The 9,740-nt window shown below is 37.3% G+C and overlaps 1 long non-coding RNA gene across 3 annotated transcripts in view; it reads left to right on the plus strand.

Moving 5' to 3' along the window:
* The window catches only part of LOC108517206 (uncharacterized), a 34,803-nt gene extending 25,404 nt beyond the window's left edge, over positions 1 to 9,399 (plus strand). The window contains exons 2-4 of one of the 3 annotated variants that reach the window (XR_001882041.1): positions 3,579 to 3,708; positions 6,239 to 6,416; positions 9,041 to 9,399. This is a non-coding gene — a long non-coding RNA (uncharacterized LOC108517206). The remainder of the gene's footprint in view (positions 1 to 3,578; positions 3,709 to 6,238; positions 6,417 to 9,040) is intronic. The other 2 variants (XR_001882038.1, XR_001882039.1) reach the window with 2 other exon arrangements.
* Positions 9,400 to 9,740: the final 341 nt, after the last annotated feature.

A 9,740-nucleotide genomic window follows, 5' to 3' on the forward strand; every position in this document is an offset into this window, starting at 1 on the left:
GGTTCAGGATTTCTTGCTTCCTACATTTTTATGGAAAATTTAAGGTTACTAAGAATAAGAATTGTAGATAATGTATAATTTTGTATGTAAAATGTGCCAAAAAGATGTGTTCTTATTGAGAAAAAGANAAAGAAATAAACTGGCAATTTGGCAATTCTAATACTGTTAAGCATGAAGTCAGATTTAATATGGATACAAATTTCACATAAGTGCTTGCATTGCTTTGTTTCACACTCTCTCTGCTATTTCACATAGATAGTACTAGCAGTGAAGTACTTACAGATCAGATACCTGAAGTGAATTTTATAATTGCACAAAATGTATAGTGGTGTTGGTGGGCTTAAGGATATTAATTTGTATACCAGGAACAAAATATTCACCTTGTGCTTTTTTAAAGGCTCTGGGTAGTAGCGTAGCCTCCAAGGTAAAGTCACTAGGAGAAAATTTTGGGGTTTGTTTCCTGTTTGTGCTTCTAGTTTTCATTTATTTACTGTTTGTCCTTCTTTAAATTTTACATATACATATATAAATTTTACATATACATCTATGTTATATGTGTATATATGTATATGTAAACTTTACATATATATATAACCATTAATTTTTTTACTGTCTAATGGAATGCTTGTATTTGGTTCTATGAATAGTCATTTTATTTCCTATGCATTTCAGATAATTATTTGTTCTATTTATGTAAAATTCTTAAGCTACTTTTCAAGCCTCCAAAAATGATAGAGTATACCAGTCATTTAAAATTGGATTGATATTACTTAGCTCTCATAATTAAGAGAGCTATACGAGCTTTGAGATTTCTGGCCAAAAAATTAAACACTTATTTTTACAAATTTTAAACAGAGATGGTACATTATTTATTTTGCTATTCTGAAATGTAAATGAGAGTAGAACTATTTAAATGGTGTTTATTTCCAAGGTAATTCAATTCAATTGAAATTTAATTGGAAAAAATCTTTTTAGGTAATGAGAAAAACTGTGGTATGGGCACAAAGTTCTAATATACCCATGAAAGTTTAAAGGAAAGGATCTTTTCTTTAGGTAATGAGGAAAAACATGATATGGCTACAAGGTTCTGATGTTCAGGAACGATTGGCCTTGTTCTTAAGAAAATAACATAATTTATATTATATATATGTTTATGTGTATATTATATTAAGGGAGGATACCACTCCTCATATTGTCTTATGCCCAATTTCTGCCTCCAAAGAAAGAAGTAGTAAAAACTAAAACGCAGAAATGAAATCCACGGGCAGACAGCCTGGCACCACACCCTGGGCCTGGTAGTTAAAGATCGATCCCTGACCTAACTGGTTCTGTTATCTACAGATTACAGACATTGTATAGGAATGCACTGTGAAAATCCCTATCTTGTTTTGTTCCGATCTAATTACCAGTGCATGCAGCCCCCAGTCACATACCCCCTGCTTGGTCGATCAATCACAACCCTCTCACATGCACCCCCTTAGAGTTGTGAGCCCTTAAAGGGACAGGAATTGCTCACTCGGGGAGCTCGGCTCTTGAGGCAGATGTCTTGCGGATGCCCCTGGCCGAATAAATCCCTTCCTTCTTTAACTCGGTGTTTGAGGAGTTTTGTCTGCCACTCGTCCTGCTACAATATTATTATATAAAATAATATAATTTATATTATGATATATAGTTATAATAATAACTGGAATTTCTTTCAAACTACTTTAGTTGTGTCTACCATTATTAAAATTAAGTGACATTCACTTGGATTAAATCATAATTTAAAAAGTGAGACTTACTAACGATTTTTATCCTGAGTCTTTTATCACAGATGCGCCTTCATGTGTGCACTCATGTAAACAAAATATGTACAAGTGTTGCACTGGTTTGAAACTTCTAGTGGTAAAAATAAACTAAGAAGTTTTCAATACAATATCCGGAAACCAATCTTGGAATTGTGGGATAATGCTCTTTTAAGTAGCTGTAAAGAAAGTATTGGGTGCTTTTTCTTACTCTGTTTCCATTTTGTTGTGTAGTATTTAAGCAAAAGTAGGCTATTTATCCTCATACTGAATTTCCAGAACTGGTATTTGCATTTACCATTTTTTATGAAAAGAAAATTTAATTGTCTTACTTTAATAGGATGGGAGTGGTAGGTCATGCCTGTAGTCCCAGCACTTTGAGTGACTGAGGCAGGTGGATTGCTTGAGCTCAGGAGTTCAAGACCAGCCTGGGCAACATGGCAAAACTCTATCTCTACAAAAATTACAAAAATTAGCTGTGTGTGGTAATGCACAGCTATAGTCCCAGCTACTCCAGAGTATGGGGTGCGAGGATGGCTTTAGCCCATGAGGAAGAGATTGCAGTGAGTCTAGATTGTGCCACTGTATTCCAGCCTGGGTTACAGAGTCAGACCCTATCTCAAGTAATAATAATAATAATAATAATAATAATGACAGAGTTTGGTATATAACCCATCATAGTTTTGATGCTTTTGGTCACAGTTCTGTCACAGAATGCTAGCAATTGGACATATGTAAGAAGTAACCTAACCACTTTAGTACAGTGTTTTGAAGTGTGCAGGCAGTAACTACTAGACACCAAATGACAGTGTTTTAATTCACAATGTGTTAGACAGAATAATAGGACTTTCTGCAGTGTAAATGTCTAATCCTTATGCTGTTAAGTTATAGGACTTCACTGCTGGGTCTGAAAAAGGCAAAGACTCCAGCAAAATCTTGAATATTGATATTCCAAGCCTCGTTTACAGACTCAGGAGAAGGTGACAATCAAAATGCACTGTTTTCATGAGACACAGGGCCAGAAATTAAAATCATTTAATCCCTCTAGGCTCATAGAAGAGGTGGGTATGTGAGATTGTAAGGGCTGATTCTGAGGGACAAAATTAATATGTAAGTTATTTTGTGGTGGTTGTTTGCCATCTTACGTAGACCTTAAAAACAGCTCACCATTCAATACCAGTGCTAAAGACACAACTCTGCTTCGGGGCCTGGAGAGCTAGGCCTCCCAAGCCAGAGGGAGGCCTCTTCGATGGCAAGGGAAATTCCTCTGAATCACAAGCAATTCTGTAACCTTAGGGGCTTTTAGTTTTGGGCTTTATGTTACTTAAAAGGTTTTAAGGGTTCAAGAATATCTGTCCACCTGCATTTGTGTCTGGTCTAGAGTGTTTAATTGGCTATAAGTCTTTTGATTTAAGTCCCTTTGCTGCAGCGTCCCACCAAAAGACAGGATGGACCTGCAACAGGTACCCATACCAACCCAGAAATGGTATGGGGCAAAATGCAGTCCTAAGCCCTCTACCAATTGAACACACCCACTTGTGGCCAAGGGACCGCAGTTGCCAAAAGACAAATCTTACCTGGGAAAAGGTCTTGTCCCATTCCCTGCTGAGGATACAGGTAGCCTTCAGAAGTGGGTTGGCTTTAGCCCATTTAAAATGTTGTACAGAAGACCATTTCTCCAAATCCCTAAACTCCCCGACACTTGAGGACCTTTTTCTTCCCTTGAAACGCAAGCTAGATCATACATAAAAAATTAGGAAATATAACTACTGTCTCCGAGTTTGCTTCCAACAGGCTCGAGTTTGCTTCCAACAGGATCCAGTTTCCTACCAATGTGCCGCTTCACTCTTTGAAACCGGGGGACCAAGTCTTGCTGAAGTCCTGGATATCCCACCAGGCTGAAGACCAACTGCATCCACAAGAGGTCAGCTCTATTAAAGGTGCTGCTGACCACCTACTCATCTGTCAAGTTAGCTGATGTTGGGCTGTGGATTAATCACACTTGGGTAAAACCAGTCTCCCTGGGGTTCCCTCCCAGGGAAATACTCATGGTTTTGTGAACCCTCAGATGGCTTTAAGTTAATATTCATAGCTCAGCCAAAGACCCTAGATAAGAAATCAAAACGGGAACATATAGTGTTCAGGATTATTCTCTTAGATTCCCCAGGGGATTCAGTCTATATCCTTTGGTATTTTTAATTTCAAGTTATCTGTTATTAATCATCCTAGTCAGTGTGGCTTAAAATGTTCTAAAATCAGTAATAAAAGTACCCAGGTTACAGTATTCAACAAGACACATGCCGACCAGGCACCTGGGAGTACTTTCAATTACAGGGGTGACATTTTTATTCATCAATATTATTCCATGATGCCCCTTCTGAGCATGAAGCAGTCAAAAAGAACTATGACCAGATTTATCATGATTGAGGGATTGATAAATTGAAAGGAGGTGCTGAAACCAACCCAATTGTCTTATAGAACTGATGTTTACAGTCTTAAAGCTTGCAACTTGCATTTGTCTTATCTGAGTTCCTTCCTCAAACCACTGATCCTCAGGCCTTTCAGGTAGTATCAAGGGACTAAAACTCACCAGATCACTATATCCAGACAAGGACAAGACAGACCCTTCATCCCTCGTGATTTATTTACTCATCCCTAATTCTTGTTTACCCAGGTGTAGCTACATTCCTTCCCCACTGTATAATATTGAGCTATGGATTAACCATACTTTGGTTAAACCAATCTCTCTGGCATCCCCTTCAGGGGAAATAGTCATGTTCTTGTAAACTCTCAAATGGCTTTAAGCTAATATTCAAAGGCCAACCAAAGACCCTAGATAAGAAATCATAATTTTAATCAGTCAGAGAGATGGATTTGAGACTGGTCTTCTATCTCCTAAGTTGCAGCATGTGATCAATGCCTTCTTTCCGGGAATCTTCATTGTCTCAGTGATTGGCATTCTGTGCTGTGAACAGCAGGACCTAGACCAAATCCCTGGTGTTCAGTTACAGCACCAGCTGGAATGGTCAAGTCATCACACATGACAAACACAGACACACACACACACTCACACACAAGTAGGTCACATAAGTTGATAATTCTGCTATTCCAGGAAGTTCTGTCAAAGAGTCCTAGATTTCCAGGGGTTTCCAAGATCTGAAGTTATTGATACATCATATTTATGCAATCTTTGTTTTGTTGCTTCTGAAAGAGTCTTTATGCCACTTCTCATTATCTACACCTACTCTTCAGTACTCTCCAATAGAAATTTCCTATCTGTGCTACATGGGTGCTTTTCTAGCAACAAGGCTACATATGAATACACCATCTTTTTGGCAGTATATGATTTATTAATTTTATCCCAAATAAATATATTATTCTGTACGAATAACCCATGAAGGGAGGAAGGATCTTTGTTTTATTCCCAAATAAAATTTGGATTTACTAGTAATTAATCCCAAGCAATCTCTGAATAGATTAGGCACTCAAAAATTTTTGTTGAATCACATAATCCAAGAATGGATGTATTATTTCACTAATAACATACAAGTAGATAGAAGCAATATCATAAAATGAGTTTTCCACAATGAGATAATTTTGGCTTTTATATAAAATTAAAAGATAATTTTTTTGAGACAAAGTCTCATTTTTGTCACTCAAGCTGGAGTGCAATGGCATGATCTCAGCTCAGTGAAACTTTTGCCTGCTGGGTTCAAACTATTCTCCTGCCTTAGCCACCTGAGTAGCTGAGATTACAGGTACCTGCCACCACACCCAGCTAATTTTTGTATTTTTAGTAGAGACATGTTTTTACCATGTTGGCCAGACTGGTCTCAAACTCTTGACCTCAGGCAATCTGCCCTCCTTGGCCTCCCAAAGTGCTGGGATTACAGACATGAGCCACTGCACCCAGTCAAAGATAATTTCTATTAAAGGCAGAAGTCCTTCTGTTAGTGTATGGTCATTTACATATTCAACATCTAAGTACTCAAAAGTCACAAATCATGTGCTTCTATAAGAAATAAATGAATTTGTAACAGGAGAAATGGTAATGCAGATAATATTAAGATGATGCATTTTTCAGGAGGAACCAGAAGATGGTTCAAATTTCCCTGAAGGAGACAATCTATGTTTTGTCCTCTTATCATTTAAATTGTTAAATAGGGTGAATAGTATCTATCAATATCTGAAACTTTAATTTGTAGAGTTCATGGAATAAGAGTGATCTTTTTCTTCCCTGTCTGTATATTGGGTAATCTTATATTCATTGACAGACCCCATAGAAAATACCTTACCTGAGTAATTTTGATATAGACAGGAGGCAGGGAAATACTAGGCAGAATAGAGTGGGGTCCCTGGCGAAGTCCCACCCTCAAGCCTGGACCCATGGCCCTAAGTGAGAACATGTATTCCTGTTTTCCCATCCAAATGTTGCCTTTTCCAAAACCACCCAGGAACACTCTAATCCCCATCCGGTACCTGTAAAAACCCCAGGCTCTACTGGCAAAGTAGCAGAGAAGGAGAGAAGAGAAGAAGCAGCTGGACGTTGGAGACAAGCAGCTTGAAATCAGAGGGATGACTTAATGGCGGGACCTTGGAGAAGAGTTTGGCCAGGGATGATCCAACTCCAGAGTAAGACCAATTTCCAACTCCATCCCCTTTTTATCTCCCCATCCCACTGGGAACCACTTTCACTGGCAATAAAATCCTCTGTATTTACCATCTTCAATTCATTCATGCAAACTGATTCCTCCTGGACACTGGACAAGAACCCAGGTGCAGGTGCAAGAGGCTGTCACACTGACCCTCCACTGAGCTGTCTAACACTTAAGCCATCCACAAATGGCCAAACTGAAAAAGCACATTCTAACACACACCCTCTAGGGCTTGGTGGGTTGGGGACAACCCCTAGATGCTACTGTGGGTCCACAGGGAGTTCTACTGCTGTTGGGTGCTCAGAAGTACTCAGATTGACCTCTTCCCTAGCTCACCTGTGTGCTCCCCATCCTGTAAGGGGTTGAGAGCTGAGGGCTGCGTAAATGAGCCAATCTTGTTGCAAGTCCCATGAAGGGGTCAAGGGAACTATTCTGTTTCAATTTCATTCCCAACTTGAGACTGAATTACACTAATACATCATTTGAGGCTACTTTTCATCCCACTAGGGATAAATGACTGACTACAAAGGCTTTGTATACTGAAGTTGGATTCAGAGACTGCTGCTTCTGTGTTTTAGGAACACTTTTAACCTACTTGTTTGCTTCTGGAAAGGACTCAGTGTGGTGAATGGGCGAGTGGTCCCCATCATGAGCCCCATGAAAGTATGCAATTCAATGGACCTGTGTTTAATAAACATATTTATAAACTAGTAAACAGCAATGGATAGAAAGCAATTAGGGCAGCCCTGGACTCCTATAGCTCCTTTAGCTTTCCAGGGAGCACATAGGAAATTTTAAAAAATGAACTCAATTTTCATCTACCCTATGCCGTGGGAACATGTGCTGGGCTCTGGGATACCAAGGACTTATGCCAAATCCTCATTTTTTTTCTTCTCTACCTGATATTCAGGGTATACTTGTCTTAGAAACAAGGAAAGTAAATGACAATTTATCACTTGGAGAAGGACTTTCATTTAGAATTTATAATGGTAGCTCGTTTCAAAATAAGTGACATGAAAATTCTGTCTCTCCTTGTTTCAAATCACATCTGAAAGTAAACTCTGGGTATTAGAAGACTGTGATAATGAACATACATTCAAAAGAGGTGGAAAAAAACAACTAGAGATGGGAATAATATGTACTTCTAAATGTATCATATAAATATACTACATATGTTATGCATATACGAGTCAGCACACTAATAAATTTCTAATGAATTTATATTCAGATGAAAAGAATTCGGACCAGACCATGAAGCAATATGAAAAGGAAAAAAAGCCATACGTGCTAATTCTAGGTGTGCCATGTAAAGCAAATATCAAATTACCTGATGTAAAGCAAATATCAAATTACCTGAGATTCAATACTTTTATTTATAAGATATGAGAAATAACACCTAACTCAAATTGGGATATCAAATGAGATGAGACATGTGGATGCTTTTGAAATGCCTATGCAATCAAGAGTGACACAGATTATAAAAAAGATAAAAAAGAATAGAAGGAGAAGAAAAAGAAGAAAAAAAACTAGGAAAACCATTGTTCTCAGTGTCATGGTCTCCAATTTCTCCATAATATATCATTTTTCCCTGGCCATCAAGACCATGAAATTAGTCAATCATAGTTTTCAGGGAATTTTATGAATTTTACTTTTAGAGAAGTCCCAAAAGTTTGAGATTCAGGGGCTTCTATGGTGTAAGTTTAAATGTCTTGACTTTAAGAAAAAAGCCAAGGTGGTTCAGACTGCACTCTGTAGAAAATAAAATTTTTAGTAAACAGAAAAAAAAAATCATTCCTTAAATAATTAAGAATGTCTGCAATAAATTACAGAATGAATCCCAAGTCGTTAAGATGAATTTTAATAATCCAATTGCATTTTATCATCAAGGAATGTCAATATTGTACAATCAGAATATTTAATCAGCAGAAGAAACAAAATTACCCTAAATGATAATCTCATTAGTGCCTATGAAGTAGTCAATAAAAAGAAGCTCTTCTGTTTAACATTTATCCAGTTTTCTGATCCTGATTGTCCAATTCAGAAACTTGCATCATTAATTCAAGTCAAGTGATCAATACGCTTTTCAAATGTAAAGAAGATAATCAACTGTAGCCGATTCTTGCATTTTTAAAAATGACAATGTCAAAATATGCCAATATTTGCAGAAGTGACTAGAAGAGTTTGCTATAAGATTTCTTTATATACATCGTCCCTAATGTATTTCATTACTGTTTGTCTCCTCAGTCCGTACAGAGATACACAGAACTAGTTGAAGTGCATTTGTTGAAAGACAAAAATGCCAAAATGAATGAGCTTTATTGAACCTTCACTGAATAGATTGTTTTAGATGTTCAGATGCTGTTTTCTTATATAGGTGAAAGTACACACCTATATCAGCAAAGCGTTTAAAAAGTAAATTCTGTAGGACACTTTGAAAACACCTAACATAGAGTCGAAGATCAGGCCACCTCCTAGTTTAGCGTGCTTCCGTGGCCATTCAACCACCCAAGAGAACAAGTTGCAGAGAGCATAGGAAGTTGAAGACCCGGTTGCCACCTCCCTGTTTCTGTCATTGCATTTTTTGTTTGTTTGTTTTTTCAGAGTCATTCTTTCCCCAGGCCATGCCATGACAGTGATCCTCCTGCAGGCTCCTTTCTGAAAGACTCAGGACTCCTGTAATGGGTGACATTTGAGATTCCTTGTCTTATAAGATTCAAAGATTCTTTCGATGATGAGACACAACACAAGGACATTCAGAGTACTGGCCTCTCCAAAAGTTCTGGCCTCCCAGCCAAATGAAACATTTTCTGGGAAATCTATGATATTTCTTAAGTACCATCAAATGATTACCCTGTATGTTTTACTTCAGTAATCATTAAATTTTTAGACAAAATGTACTTAAACATTCTTTTGCTTGTAAGGTGTACTGAAAGTGTCTGGCAATTTAATTTAATTTACTAAAATAATAAACCTTGTTTAGATATATTATTAATTACTGACATCTCAGTTGTTCGTTTGCATTGTATAGTGTGCCACGCTTTCACCGTTCTTTAGTTATTTTCCATTAATCTATACAGCAATCTCATTAGGTAGTTTCATTGTTTTCCCTCAATCACGTGAGAAAATTAAAAGTAGAACTCTAGGAACGTTGGTAAAATATTTTATTTGCAAAGTCTAGAAATTTAAATTCTATTTTTGTTTTGTTTTTTAAATAAATTACTGTTTTTTATTCTTACTGTTTTATTTTTACCAAAGTACTTAGATGTGGACATGGATAGAGGTATTCCACTTCTATTTTCTT

The sequence above is a fragment of the Rhinopithecus bieti genome, unplaced genomic scaffold, assembly GCF_001698545.2.
Source record: "Rhinopithecus bieti isolate Rb0 unplaced genomic scaffold, ASM169854v2 scaffold_2454, whole genome shotgun sequence".
NCBI lineage: Eukaryota > Metazoa > Chordata > Mammalia > Primates > Cercopithecidae > Rhinopithecus > Rhinopithecus bieti.